General features: G+C 44.5%; 3 pseudogenes; 2 read left to right on the top strand and 1 right to left on the bottom strand.

Moving 5' to 3' along the window:
- Positions 1-21,725: 21,725 nt before the first annotated feature.
- On the bottom strand, positions 21,726-21,844 carry LOC134946050 (5S ribosomal RNA; annotated as a pseudogene).
- A 1,664-nt stretch (positions 21,845-23,508) lies between these two features.
- LOC134946049 (5S ribosomal RNA) lies at positions 23,509-23,627 on the top strand (annotated as a pseudogene).
- A 1,769-nt stretch (positions 23,628-25,396) lies between these two features.
- Positions 25,397-25,515, top strand: LOC134946048 (5S ribosomal RNA; annotated as a pseudogene).
- The last annotated feature ends 283 nt before the right edge of the window (positions 25,516-25,798 follow it).

Genomic DNA, 25,798 nt, shown 5'->3' with positions numbered 1-25,798 from the left:
TTCTGGAAATTCCCCTCACACTTAGTGAAATCTACCGGATTTTGACACAAACTGGAATCTGCCTGGGAAAATTTACAATTAAACAACTCCATCCACGAATCTGAAAATCTGACTCTATACTGGCAGGCAGCCAAATCTGTGTTGAGAGGTGAGGTAATTTTATATTGTGCACATATTAGTAAACAACAAATATCATCATATTTAGAAAAGCAACAAATTTTATCCATGGCATATCAAACTTATAAACTGAATCCCACTCTTGCTAATAAATTTGCATAAATCAATGAGAAAACTCACTTCACAGAGCTTCTCCAAATTGCAGGTGATAAATACCAGTTCAATGTCAGTTACAAATTTCACAAATTTGGAAACAAAACTGTCAGACTCCTTACCAACCTGCTCTTACGCTCTAGAAAACCAATGGTATTTCACCCTCAAAAACTTCGGATGGATCATAAACTACCTTTAATGGTCAAATAACTGATATTATACTTTCGTTTTATATTGATTTGTACTACCACCACCGCCTATCACTCCCCATGATACTCTTTATCTCAAATCTTCTTATGACTCATTCCAGATATGAAAATCTCTATCTTTGCCTCATGATCCAGATGAATTCACTTCATCTTTAACAGCTCCAATAACATTAGATGCAGTTTCAAAAACATTTAAACAGCTTAAATATGCCAAAGCACCAGGCCCAGATGGCTACTCGAATTATTTTTATAATCTCCTAAATCTGAAAATCTGTACTGCACTACAAGCTTTCTATAATAATGTTCTGGCCGTGGGACCTTACCTGATCACTTCACTGCTGATGTAATAAAAGTCTTGCCAAAGCCGAACAGACACTTATGCCTTCCAGGTTCTTATAGACTTATTTCTTTGTTAAATGTCGATTATATAATGTTCACTAAAATTCTATTGGAACGACTAAAACCTCTACTCCCAATTATCATACACAAAGACCAAACTGGCTTCTTCACAGGTAGACATTCAGTAGTGAATATCAGGAGGGTCCTATTGGTCATTCAACATATTTCTTCTACTCCCTCTACGCAATCTAAATCAAACTTAATCCTTACTCTGGATGTGGAAAGGCCTTTGACTTTTTATTATGGCTTCACCTTTTTCATACTTTAGAGAAATGTGGTCTCCCAGGCAGTTTCGTAAAAGTTTTGCGTACTCTATATTCCTCTATAACATCCCAATTTGCTTGTAATTGACATTTGTCCTCCCCCTTCTCACTAGGGAGAGTTAGATATGAGACAGGGATATCCCCTCTCCTTTTTGCCATAGCAATTGAGCTCCAAGCCATAGCTATCCGTAAATCGACATTGATCCATAGGGTTAAAATAAGTCCAGAAGAATTAAAAACAGCTCTATTTGCAGATGATGCACTTCTCTTTCTATCAAAACCAGAACAATATTTTCCAGCATTGATTAATCTTATAAATGCATTTGTGCAAGTTGCTGTCTATAAAATAAATATTATAAACTCCAAAATACTTTTGCTCGGCAATACGCCACCCTCTATATTGTCCATGCCAGGCATCCCTGACTGCAAATTAGCAAATCTTTCATTCAAATACCTAGGTATTAATATCTGTTCAGACCTTTCTAATTTATATAAAATAAACTTTTCCACAACTATTTCAAATATAACATCAAAACTGGAAACATGGAAAGATTTACCCTTATCCCTCTTGGGAAGATTAGCAGTCATAAAGAGCGTTTCTTTCCCAAAATATTTTTTTTATATACAAATGTTACCCATTGCCCTCAAACAATCAGATCTCCAGAGATTAGAAGCCCTCTTCTCAAAATTCCTATGGCACAATAAAAGAACACGGATTGTGAGCTAAAAACTTAAATCTCTCAAAGAAGAAGGAGGCTTTGGTGCTACTGATTTATCCACATAATCCACAGAAGTTTACTTCTACTACATAAGTGATTGGCTATTAAACAAAAGTGTTTACAGAGAGTCTGCCCTAGAAACTGCTGTATTCTCCCCTTATGCACTTAGTACCCTGCTTCACTTAAAACTCTCTCTAATACCTTCAACCATTAGAGAACATATCTTATTTAAAGACACATTTACAGCATGGATTGCCCTGAACAAAAAATGCCACAGAGTCCTCATATTTCTCAATATATCCCACTATGGGGTAACCCTGCTTTCCCCCTCTCATTGCTCAACTCAACATACTCCCTTTGGAAAGATAGAGGTCTTGACTCTTCAAAGGTTTTTGACACGGTAAGTGGCTTTTACCCATTTTCAGAATTATGCCTCAAATACAATATCCCTAGACATTACATATTTATGTACTTCCAGGTGCATCACTTCTTAAATTCATATAGCTCTTCTAACTCAGGCATGTTTCAGGGAACAACTCCGGAAGCAAAGGCTATAGATACTCTGCTTAAATCCCTACATGTTGGCCCCTTTAAGGTGAAACTCATATATTCATTACTCCTTTCTTCATCCAGTACTCCATTGGAGAGCATCTACAATTGAAATGAAAGGCTGATATTCCTAATTTAAAGGATATTACAAATATTACCAACCCATATGAACATTCTCTCAAACATTTACATACTTGCATGAAGTTCATCTAAGAACCATCCATAGGGCATATATCACCCTTCTACAATGGAGACATAGGTCACAGTCGTAGAAGACTGGTTGTATAAAATGTGGAGGATCTTCAGCCTCTTTCATGCATTGTATGAGGGAATGTGGAAAAATGTAACTATTTTGATCTAAATTGACACATGATAGCTCAAAAAAATGAACTGCTCAACTGCTTTTCAATGCGTCTGAATCTGGCCTTTATTTTCCTAACGAATGTTCATATTATGGGGTCATCATGTAGCAGAGAAAAAGCCCTGTTTTCAGAAAACAGGGATTTTCTCTGCCTAGTTCTATTCATAGAGTGGTTTACCGTGAGAAGTTCCTGACTTCTCCAGATGCACCCTCACTCCGTGCCTGAATCGCATCACCATACTTTTGCATGTAAGTGCAATTCATGACAGGACGGAAAGCTCTGCTTTACATTTCCCTTTGCAGAATCAATTTGTCATCTCAGGATGGAGTTAGGGAAGCTTTTCTGCAGCCTTCTCTCCACCCTTTTCTGTTACAGTAGCCAATCAGAGGGGCCCAGATCAGAGGGGCCCAGGGCATATGCATATGCTGGGTCTCCTCCTCCTGACTGCCTGCTGCCCCAGTGCCCGCTCACTATTCCCCTACTACAGTAAGGTGACCTGACATACGCATATGCCAGTCATCTCCTCGTTACTGCCGATGCTGCCCCAGTGCCCCTTCATTCCTACGCTACCCCCTGTCACTGCTGTAGTAAGGTAACCTGACATATGCATATGCTGGGTCAACTCTGCTGACTGCCTGCTCACCTTCCACCCTGGCTGCTGAGTAACTGCCTTCTACAGCTCCCCCCACTTTTACCATCTCACTGCCCCACACACTTCCAATTACGGTTGTCACCTCTTGCTTGGCCCCCCAGGAGCTGCCAGCACCAGGATTAATGCTGTGCTGCTCTCCAATATCTGCCAGCACATGTGCAGTGAAAAGAGGACATATTGGTATGTCTGTCTTCCTGCTGCATCCCGGATTTGCAGAGGGGATGGCTTTTTGGATCACTTTGCTGGTCAGGTATGTATTAGTGACTTTCTACTGAAAACTACTATATATTGCATCAATGTGATGTGATATATAGTGATAGCTCCTCCAGTTGCTCCTACATGAATAGACCCATATGCCTGCTAAGCTCCAGGGCCCCATTATAGTTACATTCCTGATCATATCAGTACTCTAATCTGTAATTAATACACATATGGTAGGACTAGACTATGTTGTACAAAACTCTCATTTTACCCTCATATAGCCTTATTTACTAATTATACACATTGCCCCCATATTATGCTGCAGTATATACAGGGCCTCTATAGTAACACTTAGTAAGAACTGCACAGTCCGTAATACTACTCAGTAAACACAACACCCCCACAATACCACTCAGTATACACAAACCCACCTATAATACCACTCAGTATACACAGCACCCACAAAAATACATTTCAGTATACACAAACCCACCCAATAATACCACTCAGTATACACAGCACCCCAAAAGATACCACTCAGTATACAAAGCATGACCATAATACCACTCAGTATACATATGGCTCTTCATCATAAAACCCCTCAGTGCACGCAGCACCCCAATTTTACACTCCAATATACACCAACCCTTCCTCCTCTATATTACACCCAGTGCACACAGCACCCCAAATTCCATTCCAGTATACACATACCCCCTCCCCCATGGTACACCTCAGTACACACAGCACACCCATATTAGATTAGTTTATACACAGCTCCCACATATTGCCCCCAGTAAGGAGAGCACAACCATATTAGATTACATTATAAAACCCCCATATTACCTCTAATAAGCACAACACACTCATAACAGATTACATGATAAACTGCACCCCACCCCTACCCCCAAATATTACCCCCAGTATGCACAGCCCCTACCTGGTTTTCTTGCTCTTTACTGTAATAGAATAAAGCCAGGGTGGGATAGAGCGGTGAGAGGAGGCATCCAGGCAGTGTAGTCATGCAGCCGAGGAGCAGGAAAAGAGGAGAGGGCTAGGCTGATACAAGCATCCCACTCTGAGCCTGGTGGGAGGGGCCGGCCAAACACTGAAGCAATGCCCTGCCTGTCAGTGCCAGGTCATCTGCTTCACTGTATAGGTGGAGCAGCTGTCAGTAGAGTGACAGTCCAGGCAAAAATTATTTGTAAACCAAATATCTAGTCACAGAGGATTTTGAAAATTTACTTTTTTGTGTAAATTATGAAACCAACCTAGAAAAATAACAAATATATTTACAGGTTAAGTAATTGGAAAATATCTATATCAATTTACTTTAAATTACACAAACAATATGTTATGGATAAAAGTTTACAAAAGGTTATGATGAAGAGAGGATTTCCTGAAAATATTAGAAACTGCCAAGTTAATACTATGCAGACATAGAAACCACTGGGACTTTAATCTCATTAAATTTCTGTAATAAGGTCTGCTTGTAGAATTTAATGTTTCTTTCCCTTTACACGCTGTAGTTAAGTAAAATTAATATTGAAAACAATAGCAAATTACTGCTAGACTACTACAAAGTTTTAATAAGGAGCAAAATATTTGTTTATGTTATAAATGGTATATTGCTTTATTTTCAGTAAAATATGTACTTGTCGCTGTATATTCACAATTCTTTGAATTTACTGTATTAATCCGTTTTATAAGTGTCTTAGTAATTATAAGTGTTTTTAAAACATTACAGTTTTGATCACAATGGAGCGTGTATACACTACAGAACTGGTTTTCAAACTAATTTCAACATTTGTTTTGTATGATAAATCAATTATTTAACATGCAACACATGTAGAATGCTGTTCATACAGTATGATGCAGGACCCTTTGTTCCTTTCAATCCCTGTGGGGATAAAGTAGTGTCACACACATTTTATATTAAAATTGCAGGGTTAAAATGCATTCAAATAAAACACACAGGGTGTTATTCTGACCCGTTTGCATGCTGCAATTTTTCGCAGCCATGCGAACGGGTCACAAATGCGCATGTGTGGCAATGCAAAGGTGCATCGTTGCCCTGTGACGGCCGTCGCCAGGCAGCGACAAGAACAGTGAGGGAAGCCATCGCAGCAGAGCCCACAAGAAGATTGGCAGCAGGGAAGCAGATATGGGTGTCAACTGACTGTTTTCTGGGAGTGGTGAGGGAAACACAGGCATGTCGAGGTGTTTGCAGGGCGGGTGTCTGACATCAATTCCGGGACCTGACAGGCTGAAGAGATTGCAGTGGCTGAGTAAGTACAGAGCTACTCAGAAAGTACACAAAACTTTTTTGCCCCGCTCCCCTGCCCATGCTATCGCATACTTGCTAAGCTACAATACAATCCCCCATAGGCGGCGTCTATCTGATCGCACGGCCTGCAAAAAGTTGCAGCGTGCGATCAACTCAGAATGACCCCCATTGTTCTGTATGTGTGCTAAGCCGGACTCATCTCAACATGTGTCCAGATCTGAAAACAGTTTCACATGTGCTTTCCAGTGTTTCCAGTGTTAGTATAACTACTGATCAAATTCTTTCATTTGTGCTCACTGTTTTAATGAAATTTTTAGAAAATGCAAGTTGAATTCAAAATATAAAATACAATAAAATACGGTCATAAATGTAAAATAAAAGTTCATATTAAATTTAATTTAATACTAATTCTTATTTATTGGATTCTCACTGTTGTAGTTTGAAACATTAAAACCTAAAAATGCAAAACAGGTTTTCCCCAGCACCACAAGGGGCACTAGCAACAAGATTTGAAAATTACATTGTAATAGATGGGTGGCACTTGATATGTCGGCTGTCAGGATCCCGGCGGTCAGCGTACCAGCGCCGGAATCACGGCAGCCGGCATTCCGACAACTATTTTCCCTCTTGGGGTGTCCACGACACCCCTGGAGGAAGAATAAATAGCATGGCACGCATAGCGCGCCACCATGTCCGCAGCATGGTGAGCGCATTGAGCACACAAGGGGCTCTTTTGTGCTCGCCCCGCTACTGCTATACAGGTGGTCGGGATCCTGGCACTGGTATGCTGGGCGCCGGGATCCCGAGCACCGGCATACCATAGTAGACCCGTAATTAATAATTCAGAGATCTTAGTTACATACTGTATGGGTAAGCCTCCAGGCCAATGTCAAGGCTTCTCCAATACTGGAGGTCTCTAACACTGCATGATAACAGTACCCACATTGGGCAATATAATTGTCAACTGTAAGGCTACATGATAAAGGCACTTTAAAAATATATCTAAATTGAAATATCTGAATAGAGTTTTTAACAAATGCAAGTTGAATTTAAAATGTAAAATACAATTAAATATGGTCATAAATGCAAAATAAAAGTTCCTATTAAATTCAATTTAATATAAATACCCATTTATTGGATTCTCACTGTTGAAGTTTGAAACCTAAAACTAGAAGTGATGTGTCACATTTTAAAACCCCTAAATTAAATGTGGTTTAGGCTAAATTGCATGAGGTTTATGACTAATTACATTTGGTTTAGGCCAGTGGTTCTCATTCTTTTTTGAATCATGGCTCCCTAGAGTATCAGAATTTTATTCACGGCACGCCTAGTCCAAAAGTTTATTATTGAGAAATGTAGAAAGAAATATTAAATTAAGTAAATTGTTTTTATATGTCATCCTTAGATTTAACTGTGTGATCAGGGAAAAGATTTGCTACTGTTTGTCCACATATTTTATGACTGACAGCCACCAACACTGGTTTTGCTTATTACATTAACCATAAATACCTTTAATTGGTCCTGGACCACCAACCCAGGGCACCCCTGCAAGTGACCTGCGGCACCCCAGAGTGCCACGGCACATTTTGAGAACCACTGGTTTATTCAAAACAGTACTGTAGAACTGGATAGTTGGCAACAGGTCATTGCTATACAACAATGGGTGCAGTTCTCTATTGTGTCTCAAAAATTACCCCCCCCCCCCTTCCCCAACATAAACATACACATACCGAAGCTCAGCACAAAGCTGAATAGCCCTGGGCAGCTCCTGATATGGCTGGAAGGTGGGTGTAAAAATATGGGGGGGTTGTAATAAGGTGTGAAATCAGGAAGAGAGAGATTTTGTGAGAGTTTTCATGTTGTTTTTTTTTTTAAGTGGCGATCATTTACATGGCAAAACCTGTCACGATCCGGGTATCTGGACGCCATTTCTTACCCATCAGATGCCTCCTAAGGCTGGCTCAGCGCTCCAGGACCGGATCCCATCTGTTATCCTGATGTGCATATTCCCGCATCCTCTCCTGTCTCTCTGGACGCTGTCACAGTAACGCCTTATACATCTGGCATGGCGTCTCCCGCGGCCTCCGCCGCCGTTCCTGAGCTTCTGCATTCAGAGTGGCGATTACGTCAGCCGCGGCCTCCGCTGTGTCCGCGTGGTTGGATGTGCACATGTCAGCCTGGCGTCTCCTGTCTCCGGTGGCCGGCGCCGCCATTACTGTTTTCCAGACCACATGTATTACAAACCAAACTTCCCTCCAAGTGTCTGCATGGGCGCAGCCATCTTGGATTCTGTCATCTGATCATATTCACCAATCTGCTGTCTGTATTATTAATTTGCATAATTGCCTAGCCAATGCCTTCCTTGCTGCAGGTATAAATAGGTTGTGCCTGAGCAAGGAAGGCGTCAGTGCTTTGGTTGTCAAACCTAGTTCCAGTTTGTCTCTCTTCTGTGAATGTCTTCCAGGTTCCAGCTCCTGTCTCCAGACTTCTGCTATAGAGACCCGCACCAGCATTCCATCTGCGGTGTAGCCTGACTCTCCGATCCATACTGGACTCACCTGTTTCCAGCTACAACATCACCTGCTTCCAGCTCAGCTTCCAGCAGTGTACAGCTTCTCTTAAAGGGCCGGTGTCCTTTCTGCAGTTTACCACTCTCCACCGGTATTATTATTTCTCCGCTCTCAAATTCTACATTTCATCTACATTGCATCGCTCTCAAGCTTTATTTATTATTTAACTGGTTCCAGCCAGTATCCACTCCGTGCCAACACCTGTCTGGTTCTAACCAGTACCCACAGCAGCATTTTATCTACAGCAGTCCAGCTTTCCCTGGAACACCAGCTGGTACGACCCTGGGCTTTCCTCATTGCTACAGTTGAGCCTGGTAAGGACTTTCCAACTTGCAGATAATAAGAACTGTCTCATACCACCAGAGCTCTGTGGCCCCTGCCACCCTGTAGTACCCAGGAACTGTATTATTATTTCTCTGCTGATTTTTATGTTACTTTTACTGCTACTGTGATGCATGGAGTTTGTCATAAATAAATATCATTGACTTTTACTCAAGTTGTCGTGGTCACGCCTTCGGGCGGTTTCTCTTCATGTTACTTACATGTCCAGGGGTCTGATACAACCTCCCAGGTTCCGGTACATCTCAGCCCCTACAACTGAGGCTGCCTTCCGTCAGCTCAGGCCCTCAGTTGTGACAGTAAGCACTGACCAAATGAATCCAGCCGGAGACCAGGATCAAGCGGCCAGGCTGATGCAAGAACTGGCAGCCCGACTTGAACATCAGGAGGCTGCACAGGGCCACATCATCCGCTGTCTCCAGGATCTCTCTACTCGGCTGGATGGGATTCAGACAACTCTCCGTGGATCAGGCGCATCTGGGGCGTCAACCACAGTGACTCCAACTATAACCCCACCCACCTTACCCGTTTCTGCTCCACGTCTTCATCTTCCAACGCCAGCAAAATTTGACGGATCTCCAAGATTCTGCAGGTGATTTCTCAACCAGTGTGAGATTCAGTTTGAGCTACAACCTGGCAATTTTCCCAGTGACCGTACAAAAATTGCCTACATCATCTCTCTTCTCAGTGGCTCAGCCCTTGACTGGGCATCACCATTATGGGAGAGGTCCGACACCCTGCTATCTTCTTACACTGCATTCGTGTCAACATTCAGGCGCATCTTCGACGAGCCAGGCCGGGTAACTTCAGCTTTGTCTGAGATTCTCCGTTTACGCCAGGGATCACATACTGTAGGACAATATCTTATACAGTTCCAGATCCTGGCATCCGAACTGGCATGGAACGACGAGGCCCTGTATGCTGCATTCTGGCATGGTTTATCTGAGTGTATTAAAGACGAGTTAGCTACCAGAGACTTACCCTCCAAGTTAGATGAGCTAATCTCACTTTGTACAAAAGTTGACTTACGTTTCAGAGAGAGAGCAACTGAGCGTGGAAGATCATCTGCTCCAAAATCTTCTGCTCCTCCTCCTCGCCAACTGTCACCAACTAAAGATGAGCCCATGCAAATTGGCCGTTCCCGTTTAACTCCTGCTGAGCGCCGAAGACGTCTCTCCGAGTCTCTCTGTCTTTATTGTGCAGCTCCGTCTCACACCATTAATGCTTGTCCCAAACGTCCGGGACTCCAGACCCTAGCTCGCCAAGGAGAGGGCCGGCTAGGAGTAATGATCTCCTCTCCATCCCCTCAAGATTGTAATCTCCCAGTCTCGCTTCAAGTTGCTCAACGTTATCAGAACGTCATTGCTCTCCTTGATTCCGGAGCAGCTGGGAACTTTATTACCGAAGCCTATGTTAAACGGTGGTCCCTACCCACCGAGAGACTTCCTTCCTCCTTTTCCTTAACTGCCGTGGATGGCAGTAAAATTTTTGATACAGTTATTGCTCTAAGGACTCTACCAGTTCGTCTGAGAGTGGGAGTTCTTCATTCCGAACTTATTTCACTTTTAGTGATTCCAAGAGCCACACATCCTGTGGTCCTGGGCCTTCCATGGCTCCGTCTTCACAATCCTACAATTGATTGGACGACTACGCAAATCCTGGCATGGGGTCCCTCCTGTGCTGAGACATGTTTGTTTAAAGTGTTGCCTGTCTGTTCTTCCTCCCCCAGGTCGTCTGATGTTCCACCTCCTCCATATCAAGATTTCACGGATGTGTTCAGGCTGGCTTCTGCTGATAACCTTCCTCCTCATAGAGAATGGGACTGCCCGATTGATCTCGTTCCAGGGAAGGTTCCACCTCGAGGCCGAACTTATCCGTTGTCTCTGCCCGAGACGCATTCTATGGAGGAATACATTAAAGAGAACCTAGCAAAGGGGTTCATTCGACCTTCTTCTTCTCCAGCCGGCGCAGGCTTCTTTTTTGTAAAAAAGAAAGATGGTGGTCTGCGGCCGTGCATCGACTACAGAGGTTTGAACGACATTACCATCAAGAACCGCTATCCTTTACCCCTGATTACTGAGCTCTTTGACAGAGTTAGCGGAGCTACCATCTTTACAAAGCTGGACTTGAGAGGTGCATACAATCTCATCCGGATCCGTGAGGGTGACGAGTGGAAGACCGCATTTAACACCCGTGACGGACATTATGAGTACCTCGTCATGCCCTTCGGATTGAGCAATGCTCCAGCTGTCTTCCAGCATTTCGTCAATGAGATCTTCAGAGACATTCTATACCGTCATGTCGTGGTCTATCTAGATGATATCCTCATTTTTGCCAACAATTTAGAGGAACATCGTTTTTGGGTAAAGGAGGTTCTGTCCCGTCTCCGTGTCAATCATCTCTATTGCAAATTAGAGAAATGCGTCTTTGAAGTCAAGTCCATTCCGTTTCTAGGGTACATTGTGTCCGGTTCCGGACTAGAGATGGATCCTGAGAAACTACAAGCAATCAGAATTGGCCGGTACCCTTAACCCTCAAAGGGTGTCACAACTGAGGGCCTGAGCTGACGGGAGGCAGCCTCAGTTGTAGGGGCTGAGATGTACCGGAACCTGGGAGGTTGTATCAGACCCCTGGACATGTAAGTAACATGAATAATAACTGCCCGAAGGCGTGACCACGACAACTTAGATAAAAGTCAATGATGTTTATTATGACAACTCCGCATCACAGCAGCAATAAAAGAAAACGTAAAAGTCAGCAAAGAATAAATACAGTTCCTGAGTACTACAGCATGGCAGGAGCCACAGGGCACTGGTAGTGTGAGATAGTTCTTATGATCTTCTAGATGGAAAGTCCTTACCAGGCCCGGCTGTAGCAATGGAGATAACCCAGGATTGTACCAGCTGGTGTTCCAGGAAGAGCTGGGTTGCTGAAGGTAAAACAGCTGCTGTGGATACTGGCTGGAACCAGACTGTTGTTAGCACGGAGTGGATACTGGCTGGAACCAGTTAAATAATAAATGAACTTTGGGAGCGATGAAATGTGAACTGAAATGTAGAACTTGAGAGCGGAGAAATAATAATTCCGGTGGAGAGTGGTAAAGTGTAGAAAGGACACCGGCCCTTTAAGGGAAGCTGTACTCTGCTGGAAGCTGAGGCTGGAAGCAGGTAGTGTTGTAGCTGGAAACAGATGAATCCATAATGGATTGGAGAGTCAGGCTACACCGCAGGTGGAATGCTGGTGCGGGTCTCTATGGTGGAAGTCTTGAGACAGGAGCTGGAACCTGGAAGACAATCATAGAAGAGAGACAAACAGGAACTAGGTTTGACAACCAAAGCACTGACGTCTTCCTTGCTCAGGTACAGCTTACTTATACCTGCAGCAAGGAAGGGGTTGGCTAGGCAATTATGCAAATCAACAACACAGACAGCAGATTGGTGGAAATGATCAGATGACAGAATCCAAGATGGCTGCGCCCATGCAGACACTTGGAGGGAAGTTTGGTTTGTAATCCATGTGGTCTGGGAAACAGTAATGGCGGCGCCGGCCACCGGAGACAGGAGACGCCAGGCTGATAGATGCACATTTAACCAGGCGGGCACAGCGGAGGCCGCGGCTGATGAAAAGACCACTCTGTATGTGGAAACTCAGGAACAGCGGAATCCGGTCCTGGAACGCTGAGCCCGCCTTAGGAGGCATCTGAAGGGTAAGTAATGGCGTCCAGATACCCGGATCGTGACAGCACCCCCCCCTTTAGGAGTGGCCCCAGGACACTTCTTAGGCTTTAAAGGAAACTTTGCGTGGAAATTTCGGACCAAGGCAGGAGCATGGACGTCAGAGGCATTGGTCCAAGAGCGTTCTTCAGGACCATAGCCCTTCCAGTCAATGAGATACTGAAGTTGACCGTAACGGTGACGTGAGTCCAGGATCTTGGCCACTTCATACTCAACGCCTCGTTGAGTTTGGACTTTCGGAGTTGGTGGAAGTGAGGAATGAAACCGATTCAAGATTAGCGGTTTCAACAGGGAAACATGGAATGTCCTGGGTATTTTTAAGAAGGGAGGTAACTGGAGTCTGTAAGCAACAGGATTGATGACTTGATCAATTTTAAAAGGACCGATGTAGCGAGGTGCAAACTTCATACTGGGAACTCTTAACCTCAAATTCTTCGTGGATAACCATACCCGATCACCGACCTTGAGAGCAGGAACTGCTCGACGCTTCTTATCCGCAAACTTCTTGTACCTGAACGATGCCTTGAGCAGAGCTGATCGTACGCTCTTCCAGATATTGGCAAACTGATGCAAGGTGATATCCACTGCGGGAACAGAAGTTGCTGGAAGCGGTTGGAACTCAGGGACTTTAGGGTGGAATCCAAAGTTGGTGAAGAATGGTGTTGAGGAAGATGAAGAATGATACTGGTTGTTATGACAGAACTCGGCCCAGGGAAGTAATTGAACCCAGTCATCTTGAGAGGAGGACACATAGATGCGGAGGAAGGCCTCCAAGTCCTGATTCACCCTCTCAGTTTGACCATTGGTCTGAGGATGGTAAGCCGTGGAAAACTTTAACTTGACTTGGAGGACTTGACATAAACTTCGCCAGAATTTGGCTGTGAATTGAACTCCTCGATCTGAGATAATTTCTTCTGGAAGACCGTGGAGTCGGAAGATCTCTTGTATGAATACTTGAGCCAACTTGGAAGCTGACGGAAGACCGGTGAGAGGAATGAAGTGTGCCATCTTGGTGAACCGGTCAACTACCACCCAGATGGTATTGAACTTGTTGCACATGGGCAAATCTGTAATAAAATCCATCGACAAATGGGTCCATGGTCGACGGGGAACAGATAGTGGAACCAGTTGCCCCGCAGGCGACTGGCGGGATACTTTATGTTGAGCACACTTTGGGCAAGATGCAATAAACTCCAAAACGTCCTTTTTCAGAGTTGGCCACCAATAGGACCTAGAGATAAACTCCAGGGTTTTTTGGATACCTGTATGTCCGGCAAAACGGGAAGCATGGGCCCAATGCATGAGCTTCTTCCTTAGTGTCGGCTTCACAAAACTTTTCCCTGATGGGGGCGTAGAGTCCATCCCTACCGTGGAGAATGCCAACGGATTTATAATAGGATGCTTGTCTGAAGACTCTGACTCATTTTCTTGCTCCCATGAGCGGGAAAGGGCATCGGCCTTGCGATTCTGAGAGCCCGGACAGAACTGGAGTTTAAAGTCGAACCTGGAAAAGAAAAGTGCCCATCTGGCCTGACGAGGGTTGAGACATTGTGCGCCTTTTAGATATAGAAGGTTCTTGTGGTCTGTAAGGATGGTGATTGAATGAGAAGCTCCCTCCAACAGATATCTCCACTCCTCTAGAGCGAGCTTGATGGCTAGCAACTCCTGGTCGCCAATGGCATAGTTGCGCTCCGCTGGGGAGAACTTCCGTGAGAAGAAACTGCAAGGATGTAAATGACCATCTTTAGCCCTCTGAGATAACACCGCTCCTACTCCAACGGAGGAGGCATCCACCTCTAAGATGAAAGGAGAGTCGATGTCAGGCTGTTTCAGGACAGGTGCAGAGATGAACCTCTGTTTTAAAAGATGAAAAGCTTGCATGGCTTCTTCAGACCACTTGGACGGGTTAGCACCCTTCTTGGTGAAAGCAGTAATAGGCGCCACAATGGTGGAAAAGTCTCGTATAAACTTTCGGTAATAATTGGCGAACCCTAAGAACCTCTGGACCCCTTTGAGGGTTAAGGGTACCGGCCAATTCTGGATTGCTTGTAGTTTCTCAGGATCCATCTCTAGTCCGGAACCGGACACAATGTACCCTAGAAACGGAATGGACTTGACTTCAAAGACGCATTTCTCTAATTTGCAGTAGAGATGATTGACACGGAGACGGGACAGAACCTCCTTTACCCAGAAACGATGTTCCTCTAAATCGTTGGCAAAAATGAGGATATCATCTAGATAGACCACGACATGACGGTATAGAATGTCTCTGAAGATCTCATTGACGAAATGCTGGAAGACAGCTGGAGCATTGCTCAATCCGAAGGGCATGACGAGGTACTCATAATGTCCGTCACGGGTGTTAAATGCGGTCTTCCACTCGTCACCCTCACGGATCCGGATGAGATTGTATGCACCTCTCAGGTCCAGCTTTGTAAAGATGGTAGCTCCGCTAACTCTGTCAAAGAGCTCAGTAATCAGGGGTAAAGGATAGCGGTTCTTGATGGTAATGTCGTTCAAACCTCTGTAGTCGATGCACGGCCGCAGACCACCATCTTTCTTCTTTACAAAAAAGAAGCCTGCGCCGGCTGGAGAAGAAGAAGGTCGAATGAACCCCTTTGCTAGGTTCTCTTTAATGTATTCCTCCATAGAATGTGTCTCGGGGAGAGACAACGGATAAGTTCGGCCTCGAGGTGGAACCTTCCCTGGAACGAGATCAATCGGGCAGTCCCATTCTCTATGAGGAGGAAGGATATCAGCAGAAGCTTTACTGAACACATCCGTGAAATCTTGATATGGAGGAGGTGGAACATCAGACGACCTGGGGGAGGAAGAACAGACAGGCAACACTTTAAACAAACATGTCTTAGTACAGGAGGAACCCCATGCCAGGATTTGCGTAGTCGTCCAATCAATTGTAGGATTGTGAAGACGGAGCCATGGAAGGCCCAGGACCACAGGATGTGTGGCTCTTGGAATCACTAAAAATGAAATAAGTTCGGAATGAAGAACTCCCACTCTCAGACGAACTGGTAGAGTCCTTAGAGAAATAACTGTATCAAAAATTTTACTGCCATCCACAGCAGTTAAGGAAAAGGACGAAGGAAGTCTCTCGGTGGGTAGGGACCACCGTTTAACATAGGCTTCAGTAATAAAGTTCCCAGCTGCTCCGGAATCCAGGAGGGCAATGACGTTCTGATAACGTTGAGCAACTTGAAGCGAGACTGGGAGGTTACAATCTTGAGGAGATGGAGAGGAGATCATTACTCCTAGCCGGCCCTCTCCTTGGCGAGCTAGGATTTGGAGTTTCCCGGACGTTTGGGACAGGCATTAATGGTGTGAGACGGAGCTGCACAATACAGACAGAGAAACTCGGAGAGACGTCTTCGGCGCTCAGCAGGAGTTAAACGGGAACGGCCAATTTGCATGGGCTCATCTTTAGATGGTGACAGTTGGCGAGGAGGAGGAGCAGAAGATTTTGGAGCAGATGATCTTCCACGCTCAGTTGCTCTCTCTCTGAAACGTAAGTCAACTTTCGTACAAAGTGAGATTAGCTCATCTAACTTGGAGGGTAAGTCTCTGGTAGCTAACTCATCTTTAATACGCTCGGATAAACCATGCCAGAATGCAGCATACAGGGCCTCGTCGTTCCATGCCAGTTCGGATGCCAGGATCTGGAACTGTATAAGATATTGTCCTACAGTACGTGATTCCTGGCGTAAACGGAGAATCTCAGACGAAGCTGAAGTTACCCGGCCTGGCTCGTCGAAGATGCGCCTGAATGTTGACACAAATGCTGTGTAGGAAGATAGCAGGGTGTCGGACCTCTCCCATAACGGTGATGCCCAATCAAGGGCTGAGCCACTGAGAAGAGAAATAATGTAGGCAATTTTTGTACGGTCACTGGGAAAATTGCCAGGTTGTAGCTCAAACTGAATCTCACACTGGTTGAGAAATCCCCTGCAGAATCTTGGAGATCCGTCAAATTTTGCTGGCGTTGGAAGATGAAGACGTGGAGCAGAAATGGGTAAGGTGGGTGGGGTTATAGCTGGAGTCACTGTGGTTGACGCACCAGACGCGCCTGATCCACGGAGAGTTGTCTGAATCCCATCCAGCCGAGTAGAGAGATCCTGGAGACAGCGGATGATGTGGCCCTGTGCAGCCTCCTGATGTTCTAGTCGGGCTGCCAGTTCTTGCATCGGCCTGGCCGCTTGATCCTGGTCTCCGGCTGGATTCATTAGGTCAGTGCTTACTGTCACAACTGAGGGCCTGAGCTGACGGGAGGCAGCCTCAGTTGTAGGGGCTGAGATGTACCGGAACCTGGGAGGTTGTATCAGACCCCTGGACATGTAAGTAACATGAATAATAACTGCCCGAAGGCGTGACCACGACAACTTAGATAAAAGTCAATGATGTTTATTATGACAACTCCGCATCACAGCAGCAATAAAAGAAAACGTAAAAGTCAGCAAAGAATAAATACAGTTCCTGAGTACTACAGCATGGCAGGAGCCACAGGGCACTGGTAGTGTGAGATAGTTCTTATGATCTTCTAGATGGAAAGTCCTTACCAGGCCCGGCTGTAGCAATGGAGATAACCCAGGATTGTACCAGCTGGTGTTCCAGGAAGAGCTGGGTTGCTGAAGGTAAAACAGCTGCTGTGGATACTGGCTGGAACCAGACTGTTGTTAGCACGGAGTGGATACTGGCTGGAACCAGTTAAATAATAAATGAACTTTGGGAGCGATGAAATGTGAACTGAAATGTAGAACTTGAGAGCGGAGAAATAATAATTCCGGTGGAGAGTGGTAAAGTGTAGAAAGGACACCGGCCCTTTAAGGGAAGCTGTACTCTGCTGGAAGCTGAGGCTGGAAGCAGGTAGTGTTGTAGCTGGAAACAGATGAATCCATAATGGATTGGAGAGTCAGGCTACACCGCAGGTGGAATGCTGGTGCGGGTCTCTATGGTGGAAGTCTTGAGACAGGAGCTGGAACCTGGAAGACAATCATAGAAGAGAGACAAACAGGAACTAGGTTTGACAACCAAAGCACTGACGTCTTCCTTGCTCAGGTACAGCTTACTTATACCTGCAGCAAGGAAGGGGTTGGCTAGGCAATTATGCAAATCAACAACACAGACAGCAGATTGGTGGAAATGATCAGATGACAGAATCCAAGATGGCTGCGCCCATGCAGACACTTGGAGGGAAGTTTGGTTTGTAATCCATGTGGTCTGGGAAACAGTAATGGCGGCGCCGGCCACCGGAGACAGGAGACGCCAGGCTGATAGATGCACATTTAACCAGGCGGGCACAGCGGAGGCCGCGGCTGATGAAAAGACCACTCTGTATGTGGAAACTCAGGAACAGCGGAATCCGGTCCTGGAACGCTGAGCCCGCCTTAGGAGGCATCTGAAGGGTAAGTAATGGCGTCCAGATACCCGGATCGTGACAGCGGGGTCCAGAGGTTCTTAGGGTTCGCCAATTATTACCGAAAGTTTATACGAGACTTTTCCACCATTGTGGCGCCTATTACTGCTTTCACCAAGAAGGGTGCTAACCCGTCCAAGTGGTCTGAAGAAGCCATGCAAGCTTTTCATCTTTTAAAACAGAGGTTCATCTCTGCGCCTGTCCTGAAACAGCCTGACATCGACTCTCCTTTCATCTTAGAGGTGGATGCCTCCTCCGTTGGAGTAGGAGCGGTGTTATCTCAGAGGGCTAAAGATGGCCATTTACATCCTTGCAGTTTCTTCTCACGGAAGTTCTCCCCAGCGGAACGCAACTATGCCATTGGCGACCAGGAGTTGCTAGCCATCAAGCTCGCTCTAGAGGAGTGGAGATATCTGTTGGAGGGAGCTTCTCATTCAATCACCATCCTTACAGACCACAAGAACCTTCTATATCTGAAAGGCGCACAATGTCTCAATCCTCGTCAGGCCAGATGGGCACTTTTCTTTTCCAGGTTCGACTTTAAACTCCAGTTCTGTCCGTGCTCTCAGAATCGCAAGGCCGATGCCCTTTCCCGCTCATGGGAGCAAGAAAATGAGTCAGAGTCTTCAGACAAGCATCCTATTATAAATCCGTTGGCATTCTCCACGGTAGGGATGGACTCTACGCCCCCATCAGGGAAAAGTTTTGTGAAGCCGACACTAAGGAAGAAGCTCATGCATTGGGCCCATGCTTCCCGCTTTGCCGGACATACAGGTATCCAAAAAACCCTGGAGTTTATCTCTAGGTCCTATTGGTGGCCAACTCTGAAAAAGGACGTTTTGAAGTTAATTGCATCTTGCCCAAAGTGTGCTCAACATAAAGTATCCCGCCAGTCGCCTGCGGGGCAACTGGTTCCACTATCTGTTCCCCGTCGACCATGGACCCATTTGTCGATGGATTTTATTACAGATTTGCCCATGTGCAACAAGTTCAATACCATCTGGGTGGTAGTTGACCGGTTCACCAAGATGGCACACTTCATTCCTCTCACCGGTCTACCGTCAGCTTCCAAGTTGGCTCAAGTATTCATACAAGAGATCTTCCGACTCCACGGTCTTCCAGAAGAAATTATCTCAGATCGAGGAGTTCAATTCACAGCCAAATTCTGGCGAAGTTTATGTCAAGTCCTCCAAGTCAAGCTAAAGTTTTCCACGGCTTACCATCCTCAGACCAATGGTCAGACTGAGAGGGTGAATCAGGACTTGGAGTCCTTCCTCCGCATCTATGTGTCCTCCTCTCAAGATGACTGGGTTCAATTACTTCCCTGGGCCGAGTTCTGTCATAACAAACAGTATCATTCTTCATCTTCTTCAACACCATTCTTCACCAACTTTGGATTCCACCCTAAAGTCCCTGAGTTCCAACCGCTTCCAGCAACTTCTGTTCCCGCAGTGGATATCACCTTGCATCAGTTTGCCAATATCTGGAAGAGCGTACGATCAGCTCTGCTCAAGGCATCGTTCAGGTACAAGAAGTTTGCGGATAAGAAGCGTCGAGCAGTTCCTGCTCTCAAGGTGGGTGATCGGGTATGGTTATCCACGAAGAATTTGAGGTTGAGAGTTCCCAGTATGAAGTTTGCACCTCGCTTCATCAATCCTTTTAAAATTGATCAAGTCATCAATCCTGTTGCTTACAGACTCCAGTTACCTCCTTTCTTAAAAATACCCAGGACATTCCATGTTTCCCTGTTGAAACCGTTAATCTTGAATCGGTTTCATTCCTCACTTCCTCCAACTCCGAAAGTCCAAACTCAACGAGGCGTTGAGTATGAAGTGGCCAAGATCCTGGACTCACGTCACCGTTACGGTCGACTTCAGTATCTTATTGACTGGAAGGGTTATGGCCCTGAGGAACGTTCATGGACCAATGCTTCTGATGTCCATGCTCCTGCCTTGGTCCGGAGATTCCATTCCAAGTTTCCTCAAAAGCCAAAGAAGTGTCCTGGGGCCACTCCTAAAGGGGGGGGGTGCTGTCACGATCCGGGTATCTGGACGCCATTTCTTACCCATCAGATGCCTCCTAAGGCTGGCTCAGCGCTCCAGGACCGGATCCCATCTGTTATCCTGATGTGCATATTCCCGCATCCTCTCCTGTCTCTCTGGACGCTGTCACAGTAACGCCTTATACATCTGGCATGGCGTCTCCCGCGGCCTCCGCCGCCGTTCCTGAGCTTCTGCATTCAGAGTGGCGATTACGTCAGCCGCGGCCTCCGCTGTGTCCGCGTGGTTGGATGTGCACCTGTCAGCCTGGCGTCTCCTGTCTCCGGTGGCCGGCGCCGCCATTACTGTTTTCCAGACCACATGGATTACAAACCAAACTTCCCTCCAAGTGTCTGCATGGGCGCAGCCATCTTGGATTCTGTCATCTGATCATATTCACCAATCTGCTGTCTGTATTATTAATTTGCATAATTGCCTAGCCAATGCCTTCCTTGCTGCAGGTATAAATAGGTTGTGCCTGAGCAAGGAAGGCGTCAGTGCTTTGGTTGTCAAACCTAGTTCCAGTTTGTCTCTCTTCTGTGAATGTCTTCCAGGTTCCAGCTCCTGTCTCCAGACTTCTGCTATAGAGACCCGCACCAGCATTCCATCTGCGGTGTAGCCTGACTCTCCGATCCATACTGGACTCACCTGTTTCCAGCTACAACATCACCTGCTTCCAGCTCAGCTTCCAGCAGTGTACAGCTTCTCTTAAAGGGCCGGTGTCCTTTCTGCAGTTTACCACTCTCCACCGGTATTATTATTTCTCCGCTCTCAAATTCTACATTTCATCTACATTGCATCGCTCTCAAGCTTTATTTATTATTTAACTGGTTCCAGCCAGTATCCACTCCGTGCCAACACCTGTCTGGTTCTAACCAGTACCCACAGCAGCATTTTATCTACAGCAGTCCAGCTTTCCCTGGAACACCAGCTGGTACGACCCTGGGCTTTCCTCATTGCTACAGTTGAGCCTGGTAAGGACTTTCCAACTTGCAGATAATAAGAACTGTCTCATACCACCAGAGCTCTGTGGCCCCTGCCACCCTGTAGTACCCAGGAACTGTATTATTATTTCTCTGCTGATTTTTATGTTACTTTTACTGCTACTGTGATGCATGGAGTTTGTCATAAATAAATATCATTGACTTTTACTCAAGTTGTCGTGGTCACGCCTTCGGGCGGTTTCTCTTCATGTTACTTACATGTCCAGGGGTCTGATACAACCTGACTACAGAGAGAAAAAGTATGACACTAGTTTGGGCGCACTCTTATTATTGTTTTCTTTTAAATTATGAACATATGAGAAATAATGACAACTTAGACTTGTACTCTACACCTCATTAGAAAACTAAAGAATAAATATATACTGCACGTATCATCTGTATGACAGTGGTATCAGGGAGGAACATCTATGAATGTATATAGGATGGTGTATGGAATGTTCAGATCCTTAATTATGCCTGGATAATTGCATAATGGAGGATGGCTACATCACAAGCAACCTCCGTCTGCCAAGGATCTGTACAAACTTGGTTTGTATTAATGCAACCCTGGATGGGGTAGGATTAGTGAATGAGAGAGCCCACACACTATATGTGATGATATCTGGTAGTTATCCACTGTCTTAAATTGATGAACTTATTGGAAAAATAGTTGGAATCAGTAAAGTAGTGATACTGCTGTTGGCGTTCTTGCCCAAGGTGGATCTTCCTACTTCACCGGGTATTCCCTAGTGGTCACCCGTCTAGGTACTTACCCAGCCCACCTCCGTTTAGCTTCCAAGATCGGACGAGATTGGGCGTGAATGGAGGGGTATGGTCGTAGGGAGAAAATGTCCTACCTCGCCAATGAGAGTGCACCGAAATGGAAAAATGGGTTCCTTCTAAGAAGGAGAAATTTTGTAGAAAAAAGACGTGAATCTGCTGTCCACGTTAGACTGACGGGACGTGTCCTGTGGTGGACTAGTCCGCCTGAATCGTGGATGAGAGTTCACAGAAGGAAGAAAAGCAAGAATGAAGAAAAGGAATAACACAGTTAGATAAGACTCCAAAAAGAAAGGCATATGGTGCCGAAAATTAACAAAAATGCTGTGTATTTACTTGTGACAGTGGAAAGATTTGAATTTATTACAAGCAGTGGTGGGCATACAGTTTTAACCTAGAAAATGACTGTATTTTTGTGTGTTAGAGAAGTAAAAATACACACTGATAGATTGAATATACACTCCTATACGAAGGTGTTGCAGATAGTGTTCCTGCTTGGAATACCTGATGGTCTTGCAGAAAATAAGTAAATTGTTTTAATATACACACAGAGTCGTTAGTATATCAATACCTATGTAAGGGTTTTTGAGAAAAAGGATTTTTTTATGTTTTAAAGAAAAAGTCTGATTGTGTGCCTGCTGGAACAGCAGGAAGACAGATTGTTAAAGGATGCACCTCTTAGCGGGGTCAGACATAGGAGGTGCCCCTCAGAATTAAGTCTGTATGTGTATTTATGACAATTGTATTTTCTGGATTTTCAAGGGGCAACTTTTATATTTGACATTAGCAATGGATGATATCCAATGTTCTCGTTATCTAGCTTAGGGTAAATATTGCATATCTGTCATTGAAACAGTGGATATCCTATTTCTTACAATAGGTGTGTCTTTCAAGGGGCACCTCTTATGTCTGACATCTGGATATGTGATATATATTCCTTAACCATCCCTTTTTTTTGCTTCAAATATTATTGGTTAGCAGGAACGGTACCTGCAATACCCTGATATTTGCTTAGGGTAAATTTTACACATCTGTCATTGTTATAGTGCATATCCTATTCCTTGTTACAGGTGTGTTGTCCAAGGGGCACCTCCTATGTCTGACCCCGCTAAGAGGTGCATCCTTTAACAATCTGTCTTCCTGCTGTTCCAGCAGGCACACAATCAGACTTTTTCTTTAAAACATAAAAAAATCCTTTTTCTCAAAAACCCTTACATAGGTATTGATATACTAACGACTCTGTGTGTATATTAAAACAATTTACTTATTTTCTGCAAGACCATCAGGTATTCCAAGCAGGAACACTATCTGCAACACCTTCGTATAGGAGTGTATATTCAATCTATCAGTGTGTATTTTTACTTCTCTAACACACAAAAATACAGTCATTTTCTAGGTTAAAACTGTATGCCCACCACTGCTTGTAATAAATTCAAATCTTTCCACTGTCACAAGTAAATACACAGCATTTTTGTTAATTTTCGGCACCATATGCCTTTCTTTTTGGAGTCTTATCTAACTGTGTTATTCCTTTTCTTCATTCTTGCTTTTCTTCCTTCTGTGAACTCTCATCCACGATTCAGGCGGACTAGTCCACCACAGGACACGTCCCGTCAGTCTAACGTGGACAGCAGATTCACGTCTTTTTTCTACAAAATTTCTCCTTCTTAGAAGGAACCCATTTTTCCATTTCGGTGCACTCTCATTGGCGAGGTAGGACATTTTCTCCCTACGACCATACCCCTCCATTCACGCCCAATCTCGTCCGATCTTGGAAGCTAAACGGAGGTGGGCTGGGTAAGTACCTAGACGGGTGACCACTAGGGAATACCCGGTGAAGTAGGAAGATCCACCTTGGGCAAGAACGCCAACAGCAGTATCACTACTTTACTGATTCCAACTATTTTTCCAATAAGTTCATCAATTTAAGACAGTGGATAACTACCAGATATCATCACATATAGTGTGTGGGCTCTCTCATTCACTAATCCTACCCCATCCAGGGTTGCATTAATACAAACCAAGTTTGTACAGATCCTTGGCAGACGGAGGTTGCTTGTGATGTAGCCATCCTCCATTATGCAATTATCCAGGCATAATTAAGGATCTGAACATTCCATACACCATCCTATATACATTCATAGATGTTCCTCCCTGATACCACTGTCATACAGATGATACGTGCAGTATATATTTATTCTTTAGTTTTCTAATGAGGTGTAGAGTACAAGTCTAAGTTGTCATTATTTCTCATATGTTCATAATTTAAAAGAAAACAATAATAAGAGTGCGCCCAAACTAGTGTCATACTTTTTCTCTCTGTAGTCATATGTGTACTTCGTTTTTATGACCCTGGGCGCACCGCCATACGGACAGATAGGGATCTCCAATTTATGATCGTCCATCTCTGGCTCTTACTTAATTCTCTGTATTTTTGAATCTAGTTCGGTGCAAGATCAACAACCTGTGTTCCTTTCATGTATATAAATGCTGAGCTATGCTCAGTTTCTGATCTGTTGCACGACCAATTCATTAACTGTCTGGGCAGATAATCTGTATCGCCCTGTTACTTGTCTTTTGTCTTGTACTCGCTTTAAAAATAAGTCTGTATGTGTATTTATGACAATTGTATTTTCTGGATTTTCAAGGGGCAACTTTTATATTTGACATTAGCAATGGATGATATCCAATGTTCTCGTTATCTAGCTTAGGGTAAATATTGCATATCTGTCATTGAAACAGTGGATATCCTATTTCTTACAATAGGTGTGTCTTTCAAGGGGCACCTCTTATGTCTGACATCTGGATATGTGATATATATTCCTTAACCATCCCCTTTTTTTTTGCTTCAAATATTATTGGTTAGCAGGAACGGTACCTGCAATACCCTGATATTTGCTTAGGGTAAATTTTACACATCTGTCATTGTTATAGTGCATATCCTATTCCTTGTTACAGGTGTGTTGTCCAAGGGGCACCTCCTATGTCTGACCCCGCTAAGAGGTGCATCCTTTAACAATCTGTCTTCCTGCTGTTCCAGCAGGCACACAATCAGACTTTTTCTTTAAAACATAAAAAAATCCTTTTTCTCAAAAACCCTTACATAGGTAATGATATACTAACGACTCTGTGTGTATATTAAAACAATTTACTTATTTTCTGCAAGACCATCAGGTATTCCAAGCAGGAACACTATCTGCAACACCTTCGTATAGGAGTGTATATTCAATCTATCAGTGTGTATTTTTACTTCTCTAACACACAAAAATACAGTCATTTTCTAGGTTAAAACTGTATGCCCACCACTGCTTGTAATAAATTCAAATCTTTCCACTGTCACAAGTAAATACACAGCATTTTTGTTAATTTTCGGCACCATATGCCTTTCTTTTTGGAGTCTTATCTAACTGTGTTATTCCTTTTCTTCATTCTTGCTTTTCTTCCTTCTGTGAACTCTCATCCACGATTCAGGCGGACTAGTCCACCACAGGACACGTCCCGTCAGTCTAACGTGGACAGCAGATTCACGTCTTTTTTCTACAAAATTTCTCCTTCTTAGAAGGAACCCATTTTTCCATTTCGGTGCACTCTCATTGGCGAGGTAGGACATTTTCTCCCTACGACCATACCCCTCCATTCACGCCCAATCTCGTCCGATCTTGGAAGCTAAACGGAGGTGGGCTGGGTAAGTACCTAGACGGGTGACCACTAGGGAATACCCGGTGAAGTAGGAAGATCCACCTTGGGCAAGAACGCCAACAGCAGTATCACTACTTTACTGATTCCAACTATTTTTCCAATAAGTTCATCAATTTAAGACAGTGGATAACTACCAGATATCATCACATATAGTGTGTGGGCTCTCTCATTCACTAATCCTACCCCATCCAGGGTTGCATTAATACAAACCAAGTTTGTACAGATCCTTGGCAGACGGAGGTTGCTTGTGATGTAGCCATCCTCCATTATGCAATTATCCAGGCATAATTAAGGATCTGAACATTCCATACACCATCC

This window comes from Pseudophryne corroboree, chromosome 7, assembly GCF_028390025.1.
Source record: "Pseudophryne corroboree isolate aPseCor3 chromosome 7, aPseCor3.hap2, whole genome shotgun sequence".
NCBI lineage: Eukaryota > Metazoa > Chordata > Amphibia > Anura > Myobatrachidae > Pseudophryne > Pseudophryne corroboree.
This window is presented reverse-complemented; position numbering and strand designations above follow the sequence as displayed.